Source organism: Haliotis cracherodii, unplaced genomic scaffold, assembly GCF_022045235.1.
Source record: "Haliotis cracherodii isolate W230 unplaced genomic scaffold, xgHalCrac1.p SCAF_15, whole genome shotgun sequence".
Lineage (NCBI taxonomy): Eukaryota > Metazoa > Mollusca > Gastropoda > Lepetellida > Haliotidae > Haliotis > Haliotis cracherodii.
In genome coordinates this window covers 6,109,396-6,137,002 of record NW_027266270.1, presented here as the reverse complement: position 1 = coordinate 6,137,002, position 27,607 = coordinate 6,109,396, and the positions used below count along the sequence as shown (strand labels likewise).

Here is a 27,607-nt window from a genome sequence, read left to right as displayed (position 1 = left end):
TACTTGTCATCACTATTTTGCCTTATAACACCAGTTGGAATCTAGTTCGGCAGATACTTATGGCTGATTATTCCCTAGTGTTGACGGTTTGAATTTACAAGATCATCATGATGATAAGCCTACACTGGCCTAAGTATGGTATATGATGTTTGACATGAGGTCAACAATAATAATATATCCCTGTGGATGTTATATACCAAGGTATAGATACTGTGTGGTACAAATTGTCAGTAGTGAGACATGTTGGAGAAAAAAAAAATGTTAGCCACAGTGAAAAAAATATATACCAGTACAGTACACTACAGAAATATGAAAACAGGCTTGTAACGACCTGATGGATATAACAAACTTATTTTTTGGTCCCTGTCATTTGCTGTATACCATGGTATACAGGTCCATTTGAGTTCGTTATAACCGTAGTTCATTATAACTGGTTCATTATAACCATTGTTCATTATAACCGTACTTCGTTATAACAGTAGTTCGTTATAACCGTAGTTCATTATAACCGTAGTTCATTGTAAGTGTAGTTCATTATAAGCATAGATGCAGCATATATACAGCAAATGGCCGAGACCAAAAAATAAGTTTTTTATATCCGTCTTTTCATTACAAGCGTGTTCGTTATAAACATAGTTTACTGTATTTTCCACTGAAAATAAACACACACTAAAATTCTAAGTCCTCACTGTACGGAGTTCTTATTTGTGTTTGATAATTGACAGGATTAGTAGAATCTGTAGTATAAATATCCCAACAAGGGGGCGCGGGTGGCCCAGTCGTCTGAGGCACAGGGATTCGCTGTGCAGAGTTGCACCCCTTGGGCACGCCAGAAACCTATGAAGTACGATTGTGGGTTCAAATCCCGGTTCGCCCCAATTATGTTTCTAGGTTTGTCAGCACCATACCCGTGCTTGTGGGTTTCACCGAAGTGGTAAATGTCTGAGACCTGCATCACTTCGGGATATCCTCCCACATTAAGCTGACAAATTGTGATATAACTAGAATACTATTAAAAGCGAAGTTCAACACAACTCACTCACTCACTCACTCACTCACTCACTCATGTCCCAACGTGCCCCAACATGGTCCTCCTTCTGAGCAGGGCACGCCATTCGGCAAATACGGAATATGATATGAGTATCAATTTAACTGCAAAATAATACTTTTCTTACCCACCAGAAATGCCAGGTAGGATGTGAGCGAAGTCATTTAGATTAAATGATGGTCGTTAGGAAAAGCATGTTATGGTTAATATCCTCGAAAATTCTTATATCGTTGTAATATCTGTGAACAATCACTTCTTGATTCATTCATCTAAACAATGCTTGAATAATAAGTTAAAACTAAATTACTACCCATGAATCATAAAGGGTTTAAATATGTATTTGCATTTCTTGTTTTGTTTTGATTTCAGCTTTTCTATTTACCATCAGGATATAACCACGAAACAAGGACAAATACTTCTAACATTCACACATGACTTTCAACATTTTCGTAAATCTTGCTTAATTTCTGCTAAATCAGAAAGAATTTAAAGAAAATCCAAAAATTCGCAACCTCTGTCTCCTAATACAAGTTACCTTCCTTCAAAGCATTAAGGCTACTTTGAGGAGTGTGGGGCTGTTTATCACCCGATCACACTGCTACGCTGCAAATACCGTCAATGCATCTCTAAACCCTCAGCAATCCCACACTCAATTTTGGCAAGACCAAGTCGGGGTTCAGGCGCCAAAAAACAAAGTTTCTTCCATGCGAAGTCGGAGCTCTGACATTGTGATTAAATAGACTAAGTGGAGAAGAGCATGCATCACTCCTGGAAAAGCCTTGTAGGAATCTCAGGGAATGTCTGTGTATTGATTGAACAATAAAATCCTTGATTTGTCTGAGTCTAGAATGTGAATTATGCAAGGTTGTGTTTTTGCCTGGGTGTTTTTGTGGACGCAGTGTGGCTCCAGAGACACACAGCTTTCTCGGTATCAGTTGAAACACTTAACCAGATCATTACTCCCATTTGCCTTAATGGATCAGCAGTGATCAGACTGAGGCAAAACAGTTGGTGTTCCAAATGCATAATTTGTGCAGTAATCACCATCGCCTATATTTTATGTGATTTTTTCACGCAAAAGTAAAACTTGGACATTTTGCCATGTATTTTACCTGTGTACCTTATTTTTTGCTGTGCGGGGGAGGGGAAATAAGATATAGAAGTTTAATCATATTCCTTCATACCAGTATATATTTCCTATTCACTGGTTACCAAAAAGATTTATGAGCTCAGAAAAATGACATAAGATCAAGGATTATAATATATTCCTAACGAATGTTATATACCAAGGGAACAGATTCAGTGGCGAGTTGGAGAATATAAAGAATGTTAGCCACAGTATAAAAAAATATTATGATTTCAACTGAAAATAAACACACACTAAAATTGTAAGTCTAAGGTTCTTGTGTGTCAGTTTTGTAGGTTGTCGGACCTCTGTGATTGACAGAATTAGCAGGGTCAGTAGAATCAGTAGATACATTTTGAAACAAATTTATATCAGTTTCACCTACTCAGGGACTTTCTTATACATATGTTAAGGGCATGTAACATTAAACATAAGTGTAAGTGTTTCGGCCAAAGAGTCCATAATCGAGTTATGCCAGCACCGGGGGATAAACAATCAAACACTTCCTGCTCAGACAAACCATCAACTCATCTCAGTTCAAGGTGACCTGGTTGATGAGTTTCACAAAACATGCGATTGTTATTTAGGAGATGAACTTCATGGGTTTTTTTTTTAGATTTGTGGGTGTTATTGAGCATTTGACATGTTTAATGCATGGAAATGTAATTTCAAACCAATAAAAATTCAAAAGTTGTCTCAATTATTCCCCCGGACTTCCTCTTTCCTTGAATTCTGACAGTCACACTTGATGTCATACATTTGTGACATTTTTCAAACTTAGGATTAGGTGTAGGATGAAGCACGTCTGAGGGTTTTTATGATATTTTAAAACCAGCTTCTGCGGGATAAAACCGCCGAAAGGTATATCCGAAGGATACGGGTTTTAAATATCATAAAGACCAGAAGGGAAGTGTTTTACGTTAATTATATCATGATGTCACTGGAGGTTTATAATATAAATTCAAATACTCACCAAAACAATCATATGCAGTAAAAGTTCCAGTAAATGTCCGCGTATCAATCTCCTTCTTCAACCAATGATAGTGTGCATTGATACAGTGATAATCCATGTATCAGGACATGCCAAGATGACTCTGATCATGTAATACTCAAAGACTTGGTGGGTTTCTTGTTTAATGTCGTACTCAGCAATATTTTCCAGCTATATAATGATGTTCTGTATAAATCAAGTGTGGACCAGACAATCCTGTGATTTATATGATGTTTGTTTGATTTGTTGTTTAATGCCACACTCAGCAACATCCCAGCTATTTGACAGGGGTCTGTAAATAACTGGGTCTTGCCCAGACAATCCAGTGATTGAATTCATGAACATTGATCCACGCAATTTGGATATGATGACATGTATCTAACCATGCTAACAAGCCTGACCACCCAATCCTGTTAGTCGCTTCTTACAGCAAACATGGGTTGCTGAAGACCTATTCTACACCGGATCTTCAGGATTGATATGAGCGTTGATCCATATCATTCGAGTACGATGACACCCAATCCAGAAAGTCACAGAGCCAGACTCATTTAGAAGCGATCAACTTTTGGTTTCTGGGAATCCATTCAATTTCCTAATTCCCACTGTGAGGCCTGGGTGGTACAATGTGGTACAGTGTGGTACAGTTTGTGACCGTGCTTACAGTGTCACGGTGACCTGATGGCATGGGTAGATGCTCATGCTGTCAACCATTGGTTTGTAAGGTCCAGAATCGATTATTCACAGACTGCCTTGATACAACTGGAATATGACAAAGTAGACACAACTTTTTGATAACAACTTCTTTATTTACTGTAATGGCGTCATTTCGGTATAGATCCTTATACCGTTGACAAGCAAGAACTGGAGTATGGTTGGCTGAGGTGTTTACTAAAATTCACTCACTCACAAATTCACTTGTTTTTTGGGGTGGAAAAGGGGAACTTATGTGACCAGAGTCAGAGCTCAAGTGTTGTACAGTGTAGTGTGCCATGGCCACTTGTAAACAATCTGGATATTCACTGTATAGAATATTTGTTGTGTATAACCTTTGTGACACATTGTGAATTTCTCATCGGAATGAGACAGAGTGTCACATTGTTGCATGACAGGTCGACCTGACACGAAACGCCTGACCTATGCATGGAGTCTGTAAGCCTGGTCTGTGTAGCTGTCTGTTTTGTATTGGGCAGTTTCAATACCTGAAATTACTACCGTAATTGGATAGCAGTCTCAATTTCATATGCTATTTTCAGATACAGCAATACCAAATTACGGAACAAAGATAAGATGGGTGCTGAGAAGACCAGTTTCTGTGTTGTCAAGTACATCTTCTTCGCCTTCAATGTGTTCATCTGGGTGAGTATAGTTAACGTTAATATCCCTGAGGTAGTGTTTTTATACTACTATCATGATATAACATTTATACTAAGTTTTCCTATAATAATTAGATCCACATCAAGTGCTTTTATGAGTTATCATGGTGTAATATTTATACATTATTTCATATAATTATAGTTTAGCAAGTAATACTTATCATCAGGTAAAATGCATATATAAAATATCAGTAGTTTCAGTTATAGCTTTTTAGATAGATGCTAGCCTAATAGTTATGTCTAGGAGATGAGCTCCCATTACCTTAGGCTAGCATCTATCTAAAAAGCTATAACTGAAACTACTGATATTTTATATATGCATTTTACCTTTTACTTAGTATAAATGTTATATCATGATAGTACTCAAAAGATCACACAAATGTTTCGTATGTTTATAGTTAATCAGTCGTGGCCATGACAGCTATAGGCATCGAAAACATCTGATGTTCTGTAACCATGGTTATTTTATCTTGAGCGAATCGTCAGTTTTAGAGTTTCAAATAAATATAGATTTGATCCCTAGATGCATAATCACTAGCCTTCCCCAACTCATAGGAATATCAAACATTTTTACGTGTTTATGCAGCTCAGTTTGATTGTTCGTTTGTTGTTCGTTGGCACACTGGACCCGTGAAGATTCTAGGGTAGAATAGGTCTTCAGCAACCCATGCTTGCCGTAACAGGTGACTATGGTTGTCGTAAGGGGCGACTAACGGGATTGGGTGGTCAGGCTCGCTGACTTGGTTGATACATGTCATCGATCCCAATTGCGTGGATCGATGATCATGATGTCAATCACTGGATTGTCTGGTCCAGACTCTATTATTTACAGACCGCCGTCATATAGCTGTAATATTGCTGAGTGCGGCGTTAAACAACAAGCCAACTAACCAAACAAACAACGTTGGCACACTTAGCAATATTCCAGCTAAATGATTGCCTTCTGTAAATAATCAAGTCTGAACCGGACAATCCAGTGATTGACATCATGAGCATTGAATATGTCAGCAAGTCTGACCACCCTATCCCGTTAGTCTCCTCTTATGACAAACATGGGTTGCTGATGACCTATTCTAACCCAGATGTTCATGAATACTAACAATACAGTGATGGATGAAGATATATGGCATTCAATTTAGGATGAATCACTTCCTGTTTAAAGGGACATAACCAGGGGCACTTAGCACTCACTTGAGTTTTGTTTACAACACTGATATTACATCATGTACATAGAATCTTTGTTCATTGTGAACAGTTATGGAAAAAAGATATAACTTTCAAGAGTATTTAACAATAATCATCAGTTTTTAGTTTCTAAAAATGAACTTAAGTGAGGGCTATGACAATAGATCAGTATTTGATCTTAATTATTATTATTATAGCAAAAGCTTTGATTAATTGGATTAAAAAAAATGAAACAATTGGTTCTCAGGTAATGGCTTTTGAAAATATAGTGCGGGCGGGCAGTGTTTTTTTGTTTGTTTATTTGGTTGTTCAAACTAATATGTAACCAAATAAAACAGATGTGTAACCCAATAAAACAGATGTGTAACCAAATAAAACAGATGTGTAACCCAATAAAACAGATGTCTACCCAAATAAAACAGATGTGTAACACAAAAAAACAGATGTGTAACCAAATAAAACAGATGTGTAACCAAATAAAACAGATGTGTAACCCAATAAAACAGATGTCTACCTAAATAAAACAGATGTGTAACCAAATAAAACAGATGTGTAACTCAATAAAACAGATGTGTAACCAACTAAAACAGATGTCTACCCAAATAAAACAGATGTGTAACCCCAAAAAAACAGATGTGTAACCAAATAAAACAGATGTGTAACCCAATAAAACAGATGTGTAACCAAATAAAACAGATGTCTACCCAAATAAAACAGATGTGTAACCCAAAAAAACAGATGTGTAACCAAATAAAACAGATGTCTACCCAAATAAAACAGATGTGTAACCAAATAAAACAGATGTGTAACCCAATAAAACAGATGTGTAACCAAATAAAACAGATGTCTACCCAAATAAAACAGATGTGTAACCCCAAAAAACAGATGTGTAACCAAATAAAACAGATGTGTAACCCAATAAAACAGATGTGTAACCAAATAAAACAGATGTGTAACCAAATAAAACAGATGTCTACCCAAATAAAAGAGATGTGTAACCCAATAAAACAGATGTGTAACCCAATAAAACAGATGTGTAACCAAATAAAACAGATGTGTAACCAAATAAAACAGATGTGTAGATGGAATACAGTATTTGACTACCGTTGGACTTGGAATATTTAAAGATTTCTTTGTTTGTTTTTTAAAATGGAACTAAAAATGAAACTTGCGGCCAACTTTATGATGATGCGGGCGGTACCTGAGAACCAAGACTATTATTTGTTTTAGCCTTGTATTTCTGAATTTATATTTGTCAATAATATGAACCTGCTTGAGCAAGCAGAGAATCTTGTTTTGAAATTTGTGTCCTTTTTTGTAGTAAATACAAACTAAGAAGATTGTATTAAATAAAAATTAATTCAATATTCATGACATGTGCTTTATTGATAATCAGAGCTAGAGATATTTTTTGTTATTTGAGTATTTTACCCAGTGGTTTGATTTTGATTGGGTATCCAGAATTTTTAGAGGTATTCAAATTTTCTTTACCCACCTGTTTCTTGAGATTTGGGTATTTTAACTTGGAAACCTGTTTCGTAACAATCCCTGTTGTTCATTATGAGTATATGAATAGTGCTATACCCATCTGCATCTACTTGCGGTTGCCTGTTCGAGAAGCCATTTTTGTTTGCATAACCGAGCGTTGTAGTTGGTTGGTTGGTTGGTTGTTTTACGCCGCACTCAGCAATATTCTGTCTGTTCTATTGGGGATCTATCACCACAAAATGTTTATTTCTTGTTGAACACCGCACTCAGCAATATTCCAGCTACATGTATATGACGGCAGTCTGTAAATAATCGAGTCTGGACCAGACAATCCAGTGATTGATATCATGAGCATCGATCCACGCAATTGGGATCGATGACATGTATCAACCAAGTCAGCGAGCCTGACCACCCGATCCCGTTAGTCGCCTTTTACGACAAGCATAGTCGCCTTTTACGGCAAGCATGGGTTGCTGAAGACCTATTCTACCCCGTAATCTTCACGGGTCCCGAGCATTGTAAGAAAGGCATTATTTCTTGAATCAGCAATCAGCGACTGATTACGATACAACATATACATTGACTAAGCACAGTGTGCTTTTCAGTTGACATCTATGTTTGTCGCACATGCTGTTCGAAATGACGGTAAGTGAATTTTGCGATTGGCTGATACACAATCATTTTATCTAATAGCTGTAATATACCCAATTATTTTGTCTGATGGTTGTAATATACATATTCATAGAGTTTAACACCCTATGCCAGAACCACAATCAAGGTCCACAAACAGCCAGTCAAAGCCCGCCTCCTAGTCTGCTCAAGAAACACTGTTCATTTCAACACTGCTCAGTACCTAGCCCGCCTTCTTGCCCCCCTGGGGAAAACAGCCAAATCATTCATCACCAACTCCACAGAATTCTGCAGAAAGATGAGCACCATCACCGAGCCAGGCACACTCGTCAGCTATGATGTGGTAGATCTCTTCACAAATGTACCCAGAGACGAAGCCCTATCCATCCTCAGAAGAAGAATTGAAGCAGTATACCCGGACCTTGACACCCATCTATCTATAGACAGCATCATCAAACTTATAACCTCGTGTATCACCTCCACCTACTTCACCTGGCAAGACAAGATCTACCAACAGACACATGGGATCCCCGCTGTCTCCTATCATCACAGAAATCTACATGACGAGCCTAGAAGAAACCGCCCTCCATACATCACCTATCAGCCCCCTCTGCTAGTTTAAGAAAGTCGACGACACCGTTGTCATTCTTCAACCTGACCATGACCCCAAGACCCTCCTCAACCACCTGAATGCCCAACACCCCAGGATGCAGTTCACAATGGAAGAAGAAGCTGAGAGACAACTGCCATTCCTAGATGTAAGAGTACAGTAAGAGTACAGAAAGACAACGATAACAAACTCCACACCAGTGTCTACCGGAAACCAACCCATACTGATCAGTATCTTCACCATACCTCTAACCATCCACCACAAATCAAGAGAGGAATTATCGCCACCTTAGCCCGACGTGCCGTCAACATCTGTTCCACGCCACAACAGCTACAAACTGAACTCAACCACCGCCGCCATGTCTTCACTAACTTCAACAATTATCCTACCGGCCTAGTTGAACAAACAATCAACAGCATCCTCAGCCCCAGAGAGCGGCCTCCACGACAACAGACAGCCCCGTTTGTCATCAGTCTTCCCTACATAGGAACAGCCAGCCACCAGATCCGCAGACTGCTCAAACACCACACCAACATTGATACAGTATTCCAGAGAGGCAGGACAATCCAGAACATCCTCAGTGCCAATGGCAAGCTCTCTACATCAAAGAAAGTAGACCCAACTGGTGCCGTATATCACATACAATGTGACTGTGGTGACTGTAAGAAACATCCAGGCCCCTACCCATTAGAATAAAAGAACACAAGACTTCAGTACAAAATAAGGACTCAAAATCAGCCTTCGCCGACCACACCCAAACCCACCCCAACCACAACATCCAGTGGAAAAACATCAAGATCCTGGCCAACAATCAATCAGACTACAAAATCAGGAAACTCCTAAAAGCCATCTACATCAAAAGGATCCAGAGACCAAGGCTATTACATCCCCCCTGCTTACCATCACCTACCGTATTCGACCCCATAAGCGCCCCTCCCCCAATAAGCGCTTCCCCCCCCTTCCTGGTTCCGAAAATTTACATAGTAATTTTTTCGTTTTAAATGAAAATAGTCCGGGAACCGAGGTTTCCTGTTATTTAAAGTCCGTATAAGCGGGGCATGACTGTATTCTGTTTATTTTAGATATTTGTGACTTTGAATATTATGCACAGAAAAATATTACACCTACCCCTTCAGCGAAGTCCGGCAAAAAACGGGTGATGAGAAACTTCGTCAGTACAAATTCGAAATTTGAGATAAAAAATCACCAGACATGTTGATTTAGGGTTTAAATTGTATTTTTTGTTCAGCTAGGCATTGTTTTATATCCAGGGATTAAGATTACCTTGTGCATTTTTCGTAAACTAAGCCGGACACAGCAATCATCTGTACACACGTTTTCTTGGAATCTACCGGTGATTCGGTCAAGACACACCCAATGATATAACTTTACAGGATTTTAAATGCAAGGATCGGCAAAAGTTGTATCTGAAACTATTTTTTTATCAGGAATAATATATTCCAATATCTCGTTAATTTAGATGCAGCTTTTACTAAACAGACTTTATTATTTAAAATAATAATAACCCTAAGCAAAGCAGCTGATCGCTATTGCAGGGTATTATTTTTTACATGGAACCAGTCTGACCAGTCACCGCCAAGGCTCCCGTGCACGTGATCGCGTGATCACGAGAATTACGTGTTGACATAGAATCGTCCAACAAAAACAAATATGACTTTTAACGAATCAAAGTATGGCATTTATGTTATATGTATCCATTCTCTGTCAACTAAAGTTCGTTTCAAGGCGTCAATAGCGGTAATCTGACCGTGGTTGCTGTTAATAATGGTGAGTTGTGCGATCTTCCGATCGCTTCACACACGATTTCGCCGAAATTAATTAAAACAATATTAAAAGGAATTTTGAATAATATTAATGAAATAAGTTACAAACATAAGTCCAGATATACAAAGAACACTTTTTATAGCCAGACAGTGTAATTACATGAATAATATACGTTCTTCAGTATGGATTTGTTGACATGGTATTTCCGGTGTTACGTGCTCACGGTAATGTCATTCCATGGGGGAAAAAACATCAAAACTCATTAATTCGTGTATAATGCGCACCCCTTCTACACAGCTGTGTTTTTGGAGAAAAAAGTGCGCACTATACTCAAGAAAATACGGTAAGGCTTACTGATGAATTTATGCCAATTTGACTCTGAATTGGTCCCAATAAGCTCCCACCCCTTCTGTCTTTTTTTAAGCGCCCTGGGCGCTTATTGGGTCGAATACGTTAATTGCTAAATCCCTATGTCCATCCAACTAATCCACTGGCTTCCAATCATCTCAATCAGCTCTGTGTCCACCAATCAATTTACTGTATAAACTTTGATGTTAATAAGTATATATACCTATGTTGTTTAGCACTATCCATCACTTGCTTGTTAAAGGTGTTAAGATCTACACCGAAATGTCGCACTAATTGTAATAAAGAAGTTGTGCATCAATAGAACTCGTCTTACTTTTATAGAGTTTGTTGCATATTTGTTTCGCTAAGATTTGATTTGTCTGCATATTTCAGTTTAATGTATATTTTACGCAAATATGCAGCTTATCTAAAGCTCTGGGTAATTATCTCCTGGGTCAACATTTGCTGGACTGGTTTGATGGTGTAGACACAGAAAACTTGTTTGTGGGCAGCTGTTTGAGTAGTGGGATGTACAACATGCTCGATGAAGCTGGTGGGAAGGTTACTTAGCTTGATGATGATACTACCGCTTGCTTGACAACAGTCACTAGAGCTACATCAAAACAAAATACTTCTCATAAGTCTGTTATCGCTTGTATATTTGTTTAAGGGGCGTATTCCCATGTGATGTAAGAATTTTTTGCTGTAGTGTTGCTGGATTCTCTTACAGTCCCTGGGGCATACAATTTTTTGGTAAACCAATCGATTCCATTCCAGGGCCTGAAATTAGAAAAATATCAGGTTTTCCCAAGGTAGATGTGCTATTTACAGTTTAGGTGTGCCATGTCTATATTACCCAACAATTTTAACAATAGGCAGCTCATCCATATTCTCTGTCAACTAAAGTTCGTTTCAAGGCGTCAATAGCGGTAATCTGACCGTGGTTGCTGTTAATTAGGGTGAGTTGTGCGATCTTCCGATCGCTTCACACATGATTTCGCCGAAATTAATTAAAACAATATTAAAAAGGAATTTTGAATAAAATTAATGAAATAAGTTACAAACATAAGTCCAGATATACAAAGAACCCTTTTTATGGCTGGGGTATTGATGAGTGTGCCATCCCACAACGAACAAACAATGATATTGGTCAGAAATATCTTTGGGTAAACCTGATATTTTCGTGACATCCAAAGTGACATCAGGCGTGTTGCTGTGGTGTTGGTGACACGTAGAATGGTGCTATTGTTATCAGTGTGGAAGGAAGTTGTTCAGGGTTCTCCAACATTTCCTGTGGTTTCAACAAGGAAAAGCCCTCTCAACTCAATTCCTGAGTGTCAAGTGTGCTAGAGTATTTTTATCGTGTGACAATGTCGACTGGAGAAAAAGTCTCTGTTGTCTTCACCGAGAATCCCTCGTCAAGGATTTTTTTAACTGTGTAATTTGTTGGAGAGTGGAGTGAGTGAGTTAAAATTTGACGTTGCATTGGCATTATTTCAGCCATATTGCGACAATTTGTTCCAGAAAAAGGTGGAACAATAATATTTGGCCTCAGGGTTCACTGCACATGCTGAAACCCATGATCAAAGGATCCTGGAGTGCATAAGGGATGCAACTCTGCACAGCAAATCATAGACCTTTGGTGACTGGGCCATTTTGTATTGCAGTCCCCCCTCTCCACTCTTCCACATTGTTTGTTGCCTCCATTCAGAGAAAACGATTGTTGTCTTGAAGCACTGGCAGAAAAATTGTGTGCCTAACAAAAATCCAACCCTTGCCCCCCTCCTCTCAGAAAAGGTATGTTTTGTAGCGCGAAACTTCAGACACATTTTGTCTAAGGCACACACATATACATTTTTGCATGAAGGTCAGTTCTATTATGGCTCAAGGGGGCACGGGTTGCCCAGTCGTCTAAGGCGCCGCGATTCGCTGTGCAGAGTTGTGTCCCTTGTGCACGCCAAAAACCTATGATTGTGGGTTCAAAATCCCGGTTCACCCTGATTATGTTTCTAGGTTTGTCAGCACCATACCCGTGCTCGTAGGTTTCACTGAAGTGGTAAACATCTGAGACCTGCATCACTTCGGGCTTTCCTCCCACATTAAGCTGACACGCCGTGATATAACTGGAATACTGTTGAAAGCGGCGTTAAACCCAACTAACTCACTCACTCACTATATATGCCGCAGGGATATTAGAAGGCTTAGACTTTGAATAAAAACATATAGTCAGATTGGCACAATGAACTGTTTTAAGGAGATGTATATTATTGTCTCTTTTATTTCCATGTTTGGAAATGTTGTTCCGTGTTATTACTGTGAGGGTAATATCTGAGATCTGTCAATAACTGCCCGACAAAGAATATATTTTCCTTTTGTTATTTAGATTCAATGCTGCTCGATTGTACATGTGAAGAAAATGATTGGTTTTGATAAAGTCAAAGGCACGACTCAACGTTTTGACATACTAAAAGTTGATACTGTGTCTTATATTCGTTTTTATTAAATTGAAAGTTTGACTTCTAATTTGGGTATGATATTTAATTCCATTCGTCTTTTTACCCAATTTGTTCATTAAATACCAAGTATTGCCTTTTGATCATGAGATGGCGACAAGTACCTGATTTCAAAGTCAACTATAATTGCATAACAACATCCCAAATCTGTTGTTCAGTATCAAGCATTCATTGTTTAGGGTCAACATTGACAACTGTGAAGGATTAACTTCGGCTGTGAGCTTGATTAATTGAAATTAAGATGTAACGGAGATTAAGGAACTATTACACAGTATTAGGTATCCAGGCCCTTGGTCTGTTTGACAACATGCTTGTCGTTACACCCTGCCTCTGTCAGTCAACATGAACGGAGCACAATTGGGCAGCGGCCATATTTGATGTTCACAGGCATGAACTGTGAAAGTAGATTTGGGTCAACTTTGTCCGATTGACCACATCGAGCATGGTGGGTCAATGTTTTGTATTGGCCATCCCCCACAAAGGATGTGGTGTGGATATTAAACCAGGGTCAGCGGTAAATTTGTGAAGGTCACATGGCTTGGTTTGCAGGGTCTGAAGGGCAAATATTGTCAGTAGATTAAGGAATGTAAAGTCGGGTTAGAACCTGTTTGTTCTACATTGCATTGTCCAAAAGTTTCTTTGTTCTTTGAGATGTGTAGTGGTTTTCTCTGGAACAACATCAGATGCTGTGTTGTCGCCTTGTTGCTACCATTTTGAGGGTTTGATGATGACCTTGACATTAATGCTTACGAAATATATGTCATTCTCAAGAATGCTTCATCTCACAGTGGAATTTTGATGAAAAGTTAGAAGGTATATCCCCTTGCAAAATATTAGAAAATTGAGATATGATACACTGGACAACCTAGGATGGAGGTCCATAATCCACCTGTTACATATTGGCATCCGTCAGATGGCTGATATTTTGATAAAAGCATTGTAGAAATACATCAGCTCACACTCATGTATCGGAGGGGGGAATGGCCCAGTCGCCAAAGGTCTATGGGTCTATGATTTGCAGAGATGCGTCCATTATGCACACCAGAAACCTTTGATCATGGGTTCGAATCCCAGTTCACCCCATGTATGTTTCTTGGTGAACGCCTGACACCAACGCCACTTGGGGCTTTTCTCCCACATCAAGCTGACATGTATGATATAACTGGAATACTGTTCAGTCACCTGTGAAAATCCGGGGTAGAGGGGCGGTTGGGTAGCCTAGTGGTTAATGCGTTCACTCGTCACGCCGAAGACGGGGTTTGATTCTCGACATGGGTACATTGTGTGAAGCCCATTTCTGGTGTCCCCCGCCATGATATTGCTGGAATATTGGTAAAAGCGGAGTAAAACCAAACTCACTCACTCACTCACTCACTCCGGGGTAGAATAGGTTTTCAGCAACCCATGCTTGCTGTAAAAGGCGACTATGCTTGTCGTCATTGTTGTAAGAGGCAACTAATGGGATCTGGTGGTCAGACTTGCTGACTTGTTGATGCATGTCATTGTATCCCAATTGTGTGGATCAATGCTCATGTTGTCAATCACTGGATTGTCTGGTCCAGACTCGATTATTTACAGACCGCCTTCATATAGCTGGAATATTGCTGAAAGGCAGCATTAAACAACAAACAAACAAACAACTGTTCAAAGTGGCATTAAACCCACTCACTCACTCATGAATAGATCAAATTTATGACCATGGAGTTCAATGTACTTCAAAGTTAGCGCGTAATGTACTTTGGTAATGATCTGAATCTTGGGTACTTGCTACTTGAACATCTTGAAGTGCACTTTCAGTATTCTAGCCAGGAGGATCAATCAAGTATGTGTCCCAAGCGTGTCATGAGGAAATATTTTGTAAAAATATGTGAAATATATTGCTAACTGAAGTACCAATTGCAGTTGGCTCTCTCGTAGTTGGCTGATTCAAGTAGGCTTATTCTGGAGATTTGCTCATTGTCTGTTTGTCCGTTTGTCCATAAACATTAACATGTCTCCTCTGAAACCACAATATAAAACAAACTGTACAAGGATTATTCCAGATATAGATTATCTAAAAGTTGCTCAAAACTTCAATAACTTATGTTTGCATTTTTTAAATTTTTTTTACCCTTTTATTCAGGCTCAGTCAAGTGATGAAGTCCTTCAGTTATATACACATGATTATTGAATTTTATGACTGTTTGTACATTAATTATTGTCACATGCATGGCTTGTGTGCTGAAACATTATAGTTGTAACATCAGTTAATGGTATCACAGAGCTCCAGATGATTCTTTGAGCAATTGAGTTTTTACTTGGAGGTTTCTATCTTAATTGGGTTATTACATTTTTCATTGGATAACCAATATTTTTTTACTCATCTATTCATCACTCAATTGGGTTTTTCCCAAAATGAGTAAATATTTTAAGATTTTTAAAAAATTAAATAATGTTTGTGTTTTAGAAAAAGGCAATGGTAATTTCAGTATATCAAGTTGGCCTGTAGTTTTGTGGTATTTGGATTGCATTGAAACTTACAGGCGCTAACAAGTAATTGCTAAAAACACATGTTTAAAATTGTTCTGCTTAGCAACTTCGACCACGCCAACTGCATTATTTTGAGGTGATTCATCTGATTCATTTACTTACTGATGATATAAAATAAACTATCAAAACAAAAGTCATTTCGTTGTGTCTAGTAATACTGGACTTTGAATGTTACTGCAGTACTGGTTCCATCGTAAGCCCATAGTTTAGTTAATTATTAAATCGTTTCATTTATGCAACACAAACTGCACCTCATGAAAATTGTTTCACCTTATTTTCAAAAATGAGCCATGGAAAATTTGTTTTCCATTCGTCATTTACAAACGCCAGTGTGTCTTTTTGTCTTTCCATGCACATTGTCAATAACTTAAATAATAGCATCTACCAAGCAGTCAGGGATGAGATGCATGGAAATAAGTCCATCTAAAATAAATTGCACATTTGGATGGGCTTCACATTTTGCTCAATTTACTGTAATGTAAGCAGACAACGTACTTTTCTGTGTTGTTTGCTGCACCAAGTTTCTTTCCCAGTGAATCGAAGCTGCCATTTTCCTCCAATATGGAAGTTACTTGTCTGAAATTCATTTCTAGCTCGTGAACGACATATTTGCAATCATCAAAATGAGAGGAAGTGTAGCATCCTCCGCAGAGTGTATAAGTTCTAAATAGAGTCGTATCTCGGAAAGTAAATTAGCTTGTAGTTGTGTTTCATGAATTAGCTCTGTTGAACGCATGCTGAAAAAGGATCATTGGGTATTTACTCGTGATGTTTTTAAACATTTTGGTTTTTCATTTAAATCATATGTTTTTTGTTTGCAAGTTCATTGAAAGTAATTGGGTTATGAATATATTTTTAAGTACTTTACGTAAATACGCAACTTATGTCACTGGTATTGTCTTGCAATCTGTGGCTCTCATAATCAAAATTCATTCCCTGTATTTCATTCCGAAATTATTTTATCATTTAGATCCACTAAAGTCATACAATTTTGTCCAAGTCACTTACAAAAATACCTTCCTGATCATGTTATTTGTTAAATTCCATCTTTTTCATTTACTGTCACTTCCTATATTTGGTGTTTAATATAATTCTTCTGACTTGAACTTTTGGTGTTTTCTGCAACATGTATTTCTGGAAATTTCTTTGAAATTGTAATTTCATTCCAAATCAGTTGCAGAACAGACTCAACATGATTTGACTATAGACTAGATCCATTTTTGACCTGTGTTCCATGTTTAACTCCAGCTGCTTGAAAGTGTTAGAATGTAGACGTTTGCCATCCATGTTTGACTCATGTTCCATGTTTGACTCCAGCTGCTTGTAGTGTGAGAATGTAGACATTTGCCATCCATGTTTGACTCGTGTTCCATGTTTGACTCCAGCTGCTTGTAGTGTGAGAATGTAGACGTCCCCATCCATGTTTGACCCGTGTTCAATGTTTGACCTGTTCCATGTTTGACTCCAGCTGCTTGTAGTATGAGAATGTAGACGTTTGCCATCCATGTTTGACCCGTGTTCTATGTTTGACCCGTGTTCTATGTTTGACCTGTTCCATGTTTGACCTGTTCCATGTTTGACTCCAGCTGCTTGTAGTGTGAGAATGTAGACATCCCTATCCATGTTTGACCTGTGTTCCATGTTTGACCTCTGTCTCTATGTTCAGCTGCAGCTGCTTGTAGTGTGAGAATGTAGACATCCCTATCCATGTTTGACCTGTGTTCCATGTTTGACCTCTGTCTCTATGTTCAGCTGCAGCTGCTTGTAGTGTGAGAATGTAGACATCCCTATCCATGTTTGACCTGTGTTCCATGTTTGACCTCTGTCTCTATGTTCAGCTGCAGCTGCTTGTAGTGTGAGAATGTAGACATCCCTATCCATGTTTGACCTGTGTTCCATGTTTGACCTCTGTCTCTATGTTCAGCTGCAGCTGCTTGTAGTGTGAGAATGTAGACATCCCTATCCATGTTTGACCTGTGTTCCATGTTTGACCTCTGTCTCTATGTTCAGCTGCAGCTGCTTGTAGTGTGAGAATGTAGACATCCCTATCCATGTTTGACCTGTGTTCCATGTTTGACCTCTGTCTCTATGTTTGCTTCCAGCTGATGGGCTGCGGTGTGCTTGCCCTGGGAATATGGCTGCAGTTCAACCGTGGACCGTTTGTGTCCATGCTGCCCGCGTACAGTTTCCTGAGTGCATCTGCACTGTGTATCACAGCCGGCGCCATCATCCTTATCGTTGGCTTCCTCGGGTGCTGCGGAGCCTTCCTTGAAAACCAGTGCATGCTGATCGGGGTGAGTGTTTCATGGAGTGGGTCAAGTGTTGGGAGGAATCATACAGATGCTTTGCAGTTAGCATGGTTAGTATTTGACGTAATAAGCACCCCGCTCTAATAAGCGCCCACAGCGACGTTTGCTGATATATTGGCTAGTGAACCGTCCCAATTAGCAGCCTTTCCGATTGATCACTGTACACAAAACTTATTTATTTGCATATAATGCATACTCGTGTTTTATGCACCCTTAATTCTAGGCAATTAAATTCTTGTAAAATATATCTGTCGTACATAATCATTTCAGGCTGTCAGCATAAACCACGAAATTTATCTTTTAAGTCTGGTTTTTTTTTCACCAAAATAATATTCAAATAAGAGCCCCCTCTTTCTAATTTTGAGAGTGCCCTGGGCGCTTATTACGTGGAATAAACGGTATGTTCTCTTTAAAAGTATATTTATTGTAACATATTAGTCATGGCCCAGTAGTCTAAAATATAGCACTGCAATTTGCTGCCCAGAGTTACCTCCCTGAAGCGTGCCAGGTACCCATGATCAAGGCCATATTTAAAACATACATGCATGTCGCTATATAAGTGCAATAATCTTGGACACGACGTTAAACCCCATTTCACCACTACCATATTTAAAATGTCAATTTTTTTACTGTTACTCAGTTATTTCTGCAAGTTCATTATGAAATTTGATGTGCAGCAAGTATGTTTTTTGACTGTGATTTTTTATGCAGTTACCACCTTTGACTTTTACAAACCCCTGTATTTGTAGTATTACTACACTTCTGAAACTAACTGTTTACAGTATAGTGGTGTTATTAAAGTGAAAATGATTTTCATGGGCTATAAAGATAACAGAAGGTGCAAAATTTGGAGAGAAAAATATTTTAGACCCTACTGCGCACTAGTCTGCCAAGGTGTTTTATAGAGGTTATCACGCGAGTGTGTTTGGGGATGGTAAATATCCTGCATTAGGAATAAACATTGTATTTAGCGAGCCTTGGCGAGCCAAATACATAGTGTTTATTCCTAATACAGGATATTTACCATCCCCAAACACACAAGCGTGATAACCTCTTTATCATATAATGTCATTCTTTAATTCTGTGCTTCAAAATCGCTTTCCCTCTCTCACAAACATTACCTAAACATTGCGAGTTTTCCTGGAATGCGCGCATTAATATTTATTACGTCACAGGGTAAGTGATGTGTCAGTCGGACAGTGACAGTAGCCAATGTAGTTCCAACTGAAATCTGTTTCTTATACAGTGGAGAAGCAACATATACGCAAAAAAACAATTGTTTTTAATTGCCTTTCGCGGCAATCCATTGGTCTCTCCGCTAGAGTAACTGTCCTTTGTCAAAGGGAAGCTACTCTAACCCTAGTCTATGAGACGTCACGGCCACGGTCAGACGTTGTTGACAGTCGGTCTGTCCTGTCATAACGATAAGAAGTGTAGTCAGATGTACACACAGCGACAAAACGAAACAAGGTAACAATTCAAACATATTTCCGCCAAATCTAACTATTTTAATTTGTGGAGGAGGTTTCAAGCCGCAGAGGTCTACAAACACAGATATGGCTACTGATCCCGCTTGGCTAGGCCTCGTGCCCTCGCCAAATTGTTTCGAAATTTATATCTCCAAAGTTGACAAAACTTATAAAATGCCTTAGCTACGTCACAGATAGACACAGATTTTCAGTATATTAGATTGTTCTTTTGATAATGATAGCAGTTATCCCTGTATTTTATCCAGATTCCCGATGGTTAATTCTGACTCGATCGCCGAATGACAAGGGTGACGCCATGTTTGTTTATAAACAGTGAAAGTAGTCCCTACTTGACCTTTGATATTTGCATCTCTATCCGCATATGACCCCAAAGGATATCGTTTTTATCCGTTGGCTTTATCCTGCCGAGAAACCTACCCATTATATGATAAATCAAATTATCTGCATACACTGGGGAGATATGGCAAAACGTAGTTTTTTGCGTACGGAAACAAAACTTAACTTCCAAAATAAATGGTTCTAGAAGCTTTGTGAGAGGCTGTCAGGAGGATGGCCCAGGCAAAACTTTTTGAAACAGGAGGTACCGGTAATGATAAAACAAGTTAAAACAGGCGCCAACCGTCCACAAACGGTAAACCTGTGTTTTTGCCAATTTACTTGTGTCAGTTATCCCTTGGCTGGTCAAAGCCTAAACAGGCATTGCTTCGGATTTTTAGGGGCAAGGGACCAACAATATTTCAAAGGTTTTTTTTGTGTGTGATGGACTACTTTAAAGGTGACCTTTGCACTGTGGAGAGCTTTTCCCTTTTGGCATCCTCAAATGTTTTCTCCTGATACTGTGTGACGAAGCTGAAATTTGGCATTTAGCTTCCTTCAGATGAAGACATCAGGGCCCACTTGCACAAACCGATCTTAGCGCTAAGACTATCGTAAGCCTATGTTAAACTATGGGAGTTAAGATCATCTTAGTGCTAAGATCGCTTTGTGCAAGTGGGCCCTGATCTTGTTCAAAACAAAGGGAATCTTTTGTAAGTCTTTTTTTTCTCGTGATGTTTGAAAAATCACATTTTACACGCACAAAAGTTAAATCTTGTTCTTTAGAATCATTGGGTACAGGGCTTACACTTTGTGAGTGTAATGATGGGAATAAGATCATTGTTCCAACCGATGTTGCAAAAATCTTTTGTAAGTTGTTTTTTTCTCTTAATGTTTTAAAATCACATTTTACAAAAAGTTTGAAAATGTTGTTTTTTGCTCCAGTTGGTCTCCAGCAACCTGGTTATAAGAAAAATGATTGGGTGGTCAAGCTCACTGACTTGATTGCAGGTCATTGTACGCTGTCTTGAATCATTGCTCACAATATCAATCACTGAATTGTCTGGTCAAGACTCAATCATTTGTTGGGCGTTGTCACAAACATGGAATATTGCTGAGTGCAGCGTTAAACAACAAACTAACAAATTACAATGTTTCAGTGTCATATGATGTTGCTTGTTTTGTTTCAATTTCTTGTGATGGCGCTATACCTAAGCAGTGATTGGTTTTGGTTTGTAGTTTAACCCTGCATTCAGCAATATTCCCACTATGTGACGGTGGTCTGTAAAATAATCGAGTCTGGACCAAACAATCCAGTGATTGGCAGCATGAGCCTCAATCCACGCAATTGCGATACGATGACATGCATCAACCAAGTCAGCGAGCCTGACCACCCGATCCTGTTAGTCGTCTCTTATGACAAGCATAGTTCCCTTTTACAACAAGCATGGGTTTGCTAAAGACCTATTCTACCCCGGATCTTCACAGATCTCCTTTCATCCTGTTTCAGTACTTTGTTATGGTGCTGCTCATCTTTGCCCTGGAGATCACAGCTGGAACTCTGGGATTTGTCAAGAAGGCAGAGGTAACTACTCACTGGGTTATCTCCCTTTGATCAGCATCACAGCAAAGTATTTTAGAGACTTGTGTTGGGCGTGAGATGAGCAACAACGTGAATGCTGAAATATTTCTTTCTTTCTTTTTAAATCAATGTTGTTTAAACATTTTAGGTGCTAAGAGTTCTGTGAATGAATGTTGGTCGTGGTTGGAATAGGTTGGACCCCTCAGATTTTTTTTATTGAAATGATCAGTTAGACACTGAGGCTACCAGAGGTGCTGAATAAAGTCTATCTTTCTGGTAAAATAATTGATAAAAAGCAACAACATTAGTGATTTAAAGATACCACGATTTGAGGCCCACGGTACAATACCTCAATTTACAACCTCTGTTTCGCAATACATTACAAGTTCTGTTGGTGTAAAACCTTGTAAATAATATCAGATTCAGAATGCTTAGAAAAACTGTTCAACAACCAGCTTATGCCAATTTTCTGGCATTTCCCGGTTGGCTATCGATAGCTCAACATTCGCAGTGCCCTCTACTTAATAGTTGTTAGTTGTTGAACAGTAAATCCTTGGCGATGTCCTCTCAACATTTTTTGGAATATAAAAAAATCAAGGAGTTTGAAAGTGGTTATCATGTCATAAGTCTTGATTGTGATTCACCTGCAAAAAGAAAGAATATCAGAAAATAAAAGTACAGTGTTCCCTGCTATTGCGCTCTCCATTATAGCGCTAACCCCGTTATAGTGCATGGTAAAGCATGGCTCCCAAAATTGACTTACATTTTTAATAAACTCAACACGACTTTTTCCCCATCTCAAAGAACAGTATCAGCTGGTCACCTCGATTACGTAACACCATCTATAACGCTCATCAATTATTTGGACCCCAATGGTAGCATTATAGTGAGGGATCACTTTACTGTATTTGGATACATATCATATCACACCCATAGTATTGGGATACATATCATATCACACCCATAGTATTGGGATACATATCTTATCACACCCATAGTATTGGGATACAAATCATATCACACCCATAGTATTGGGATACATATATCACACCCATAGTATTGGGATACATATCTTATCACACCCATAGTATTGGGATACAAATCATATCACACCCATAGTATTGGGATACATATCATATCACACCCATAGTATTGGGATACAAATCATATCACACCCATAGTATTGGGATACATATCATATCACACCCATAGTATTGGGATACATAATCATATCACACCCATAGTATTGGGATACATAATCATATCACACCCATAGTATTGAGATACATATATCATATCATATCATATCATATCATATCATATCATATATCATATCCCAACCTTTTCGTTACACCTCTACATACCATGTTTGTTTTTGATATCACAGGTACAGATGATGATTAAGAAGGAGTTATTGGCCAGCATCCGGCATGACTACACCCCCGTCATGCAGAACCCCAACACAGAAGGCTGGATGGAGGTCATCGACTCACTACAGACTGATGTACGTATGTTACTAGCACCATGTTAAGTCAGCAGGTAGTTGTACAGGTAACAGTGGTAAATGAATATGGAATTATCATTATGATACTGAAATGTTGTTTTTTCTGTTCTTTTTATTACTACATGTATTATGAGCATGTCTGTCCGTCAGCTGTCTGTTTAGCAGAACTCCTAAACTGTTGAATATTTGTTCTTGAAATTTCAATGTAGATCAGTCTTGTGGTGAACTGGTTCCTTTTGTTTTTTGGGGATTTTTTATCATTTTATATTTTTTATAATGAATACAAATTGGACTTTACACTGAAATTGAGGCTAGTGCCTTGAATATTTCTTAATTTAAACTTGCTATGCAGATCAATCTCGTGGTGAACTGGTGTCATTTGATGATTTTGGATAGTAAAAAATACTGAACAGCATTTTTTCTTCACTGAACTGAAGGTATCCAAAGGCAGTGACCCAAAAGTATGAGTAGCCAAACTCCATTTCCAAATGGCACCAGACCGAGGGGATATGTCATCTCTTCACTACTCTTGTCATTGCATACAAGGAGAAATGTTGCAATTAGAAGGAGACTGTTTTTACTGCCAGTATTTCTCTTGAAAGCTGGTATTAATTACAACACTGTGATACACATCATATCGCCCTTCCTGTGACGCTCGGGGGCACGGGTGGCCCAGTCGTCTAAGGCACCGCAGTTCGCTGTGCAGAGTTGCGTCCCTTGGGCACGCCAGAAACCTGTGGTTGAGTGTTGGAATCACGGTTCGCCCCGATTATGTTTCTAGGTTTGTCAGCACCATACCCGTGCTCGTGGGTTTCACCGAAGTAGTAAACTTCTGAGACCTGCATCACTTCAGGCTTTCCTCCCACATTAAGCTGACACGCCGTGATATAACTGTAATGTTAAAAGCGGCGTTAAACCCAACTCACTCACTCATTCCTGTGACGACTGAGCCATAGAAACAGCAATGGTAGATGCAGATGCGGTGCAGATGCTATTGTCAGACAATTTACTTGTCAGCCTTTGTCAGTCTCCTTTTCTATTTTCCTCACACAGCTTGGCTTAAAAAAATAAAGTAATTGGTTGTCAGGCAATGACTTTTGAAAATATAATGCGGGAGGGTGGTGGTTCTTCTGCATGTTTGAACTAGTATGTAACTAAATAATCAGTTGTGTACCATCAACCTGGGGAAGGGCCTCCCTACATAAACAAGCATACAACCTCGTATTGCTGCCATGACCCATAACACAAGAGTGAGCGAGTGAGTGAGTGAGTGAGCGAGTGAGTTGGGTTGAACGCCGCTTTTAACAGTATTCCAGTTATATCGTGGCGTGTCAGCTTAATGTGGGAGGAAAGCCCGAAGTGATGCAGGTCTCAGACGTTTACCACTTCGGTGAAACCCACGAGCACGGGTATGGGGCTGACAAACCTAGAAACATAATCGGGGTGAACCGGGATTCGAACCCACAATCATAGGTTTCTGGCGTGCCCAAGGGATGCAACTCTGCACAGCGAATCTCGGCGCCTTAGACAACTGGGCCACCCGTGCCCCCTATAACACAAGATGCGCAGTGAAGCAGTATGCATGTAAAGGGAGGTAACTATGTAGGAGTTTGCTGTATTGGAGTGAACTGTTTTTAAGTATTAGGAATTTGTTTGTTTTTTAATGGAAATAAAAACAAAACATGCGGCAGACTTTATGATGATGCGGGCAGTGCCTGAGAACCAAGACTATTTTTTTTAGCCTTAGGTGGGTAGTGGTTACCCACCCTGTTTGAAATTCATGGCTCCATGTCTGTCTGTTGTTGTTGTTGTTCTTGTTGTTGTTGTTGTTGTTTCCACGTGACTGTCTCTTCACGTGTGTGTCATACAGACCCCGTCTTCCCGAGGCAAGGGAGACAACTGACTTTAAGAGTCCAGTTTCCACCTTTGCCACACTAGGCTGGTATTTTGTGGCTCGATCGTGGCAGTGGCAATTATGAATTACGTCCCTTCTATTGACCAATCAGATTCCACCTCTTCTTTCACTTGCATTTGCTTCAAACAAAATGGTGGCACCCAGTCCAGATGACCTGATCGATAATCAAGATCCTTATTGTAATAAAATGGGTCTTACCTCAAAGTACAACAAATCACTTAAGAACATTCATTAAAAACATGAAAACATTTAGAAAACATCTGTTGCTGCCCAGTAGACAGTACACATGCTCTGCATATCCTGTAACTGCAAATCTGCATGACAGTCGCCATATTGTTTATGAACCAGATGTCGATTTCGTTCAGTGATTTTGATTGGACTATGCATTGGACTCATTAGTCGCGCTAAAATATAACTCCCTAATTCCAGCCTTGTTAGGCAAGGGTGAAAACTGTCACTTAATTCCCTTGTCTTGGAAAGATGTACACACCCTGAAAGCAGTATACCCAATACAGCTCATGCAGGTCTATATTGTTTGGCAAGTCTAGATTACTGCAGTATCTGAAAATGAAGAAAGTGTCTGGGATCCTTTTTATTATATTCTCTAACTATAATTTAACAACTGTTTCTTTTCTGTAGGATATGTTAATTTCAGAGACTAATGTTAGTCTGTCTCTTCCCCTTACAGCTGCAGTGTTGCGGTGTGGACAACTTCACGGACTGGTACCCGCATCAAGGCGTGGCCCGATGCCATGCGCGTCCCTGACTCTTGCTGTCTACACCCGGTTGAGTTCTGCGGGAAACTTGACAAGTCATTCTGGTTTGAGAGGGTAGGCTACACATTGATTAAAAAGACCATAAGACATTTAGAGAATGGACTTACGGATTATGTCTGGGTCTGTGACCCGGGGTAGAATAGGTCTTCAGCAACCAATGCTTGCCGTAAAAGGCGACTATGCTTTTCGTTATAGTCGACTAACGGGATCAGGTGGTCAGGCTCGCAGACTTGGTTCATGCATGTCATTGTATCCCAATTTCGTGGATCGATGCTCATGATGTCAATCACTGGAGTGTCTGGTCCAGACGTGATTATTTACAGACTGCTGTCATATAGCTGGATTATTACTGAGTTCGGCGTTTAACAACAAAACAATAAATAGAATACTACACTTTCACTGATGGCTAGGCAGTATATATCCCTTTTGGATTTGATAAATGTAGATACTCTTTGATGACAATCACCTCATAGTGAATGTTGTACAGTTGTGTTACAATGTGTAAAGAGACAAGAACATTGTACCACTCTTTACACAACTTATACGTAATCCACACAATAACAAATGTTATATTTGGGATAACACTTTCTTAGCAAAGTACAGATTCTCATACTTTTGGGGGTTGTGTTCTGTCCTGGATTCAAACCCACACTGCCAGAGTGAGGCACCTAATTGCCAGCACACAAAGTCAGTGATCTAACCCACTCAGCTTTCCACAAAAAATGAAAGTCCCACAACCAGTGACAACTGGTAGACCACTTTCTGAATGGCATTGTGTGTTAATCCACACAATGGCCTAAACAAGCTGACTGACGCAAGGCACCATGATGGATAAGGCACAAAGACCGTTCTACCAGGAAATCATTATGGGGTAAATTTGACTTTGTGGTGCAGAGTGTCATGGCATTATCTTTGAGTTCTGTATTACTGTCAGCCATGGTTGAGAGAGTTGTTTGGGTGATGATCTTACAACAATTGTTCCTGTTTTAGGGCTGTCTTGGCGAGATCGAGTACTGGTTTGTACGGAACATGTACATCTTGGGAGTCGTTGGAATTACAGTGGGTGTCATACAGGTAAGTTAAGCTGTCTGTGGTCAGATTACAGTGGGTGTCATACAGGTGAGCTAAGCTGTCTGTAGTCGGGATTACAGTGGGTGTCATACAGGTGAGCTAAGCTGTCTGTGGTCGGGATTACAGTGGGTGTCATACATTTGAGCTAAGCTGTCTGTGGTCGGGATTACAGTGTGTGTCTTACAGGTGAGCTAAGCTGTCTGTAGTCGGGATTACAGTGGGTGTCATACAGGTGAGCTAAGCTGTCTGCAGTCGGGATTACAGTGTGTGTCATACAGGTGAGCTAAGCTGTCTGTGGTCGGGATTACAGTGGGTGTCTTACAGGTAAGCTAAGCTGTCTGTGGTCGGGATTACAGTGGGTGTCTTACAGGTGAGCTAAGCTGTCTGTGTTCGGGATTACAGTGTGTGTCTTACAGGTGAGCTAAGCTGTCTGTGGTCGGGATTACAGTGTGTGTCTTACAGGTGAGCTAAACTGTCTGTGGTCGGGATTACAGTGGGTGTCTTACAGGTAAGCTAAGCTGTCTGTAGTCGGGATTACAGTGGGTGTCTTACAGGTGAGCTAAGCTGTCTGTGGTCGGGATTACAGTGGGTGTCTTACAGGTAAGCTAAGCTGTCTTTAGTCGGGATTAAAGTGGCTGTCATACAGGTGAGCTTAGCTGTCTGTGGTCAGGATTACAGTTGCTGTCTTACAGGTGAGCTAAGCTGTCTTGGTCAGGATTACATTGGCTGTCTTACAGGTGAGCTAAGCTGTCTGTGGTCAGGATTACATTGGGTGTCATACAGGTGAGCTAAGCTGAGAGTCATAAATCCAATCTGGATCAAGGTAGGGCTGCAATCATTTACAGTGTCGGTTTTACCTTAGAACTTACTTTCTTACTAAGTGGACAAACGTTACATATGCTGTGAAGCTGAAAGAAACATGATGACCTGGGCCCACTTGCACAAAACGATCTTAGCGCTAAGACTATTGTAAGCCTATGTTAAACTATGGGAGTTAAGATCATCTTAGCGCTAAGATC

At 39.5% G+C, this 27,607-nt stretch overlaps 1 pseudogene; it reads left to right on the top strand.

The window, feature by feature from the left end:
- The window catches only part of LOC139462194 (tetraspanin-4-like), a 49,933-nt pseudogene that overhangs the window by 20,889 nt on the left and 1,437 nt on the right, over window positions 1-27,607 (top strand).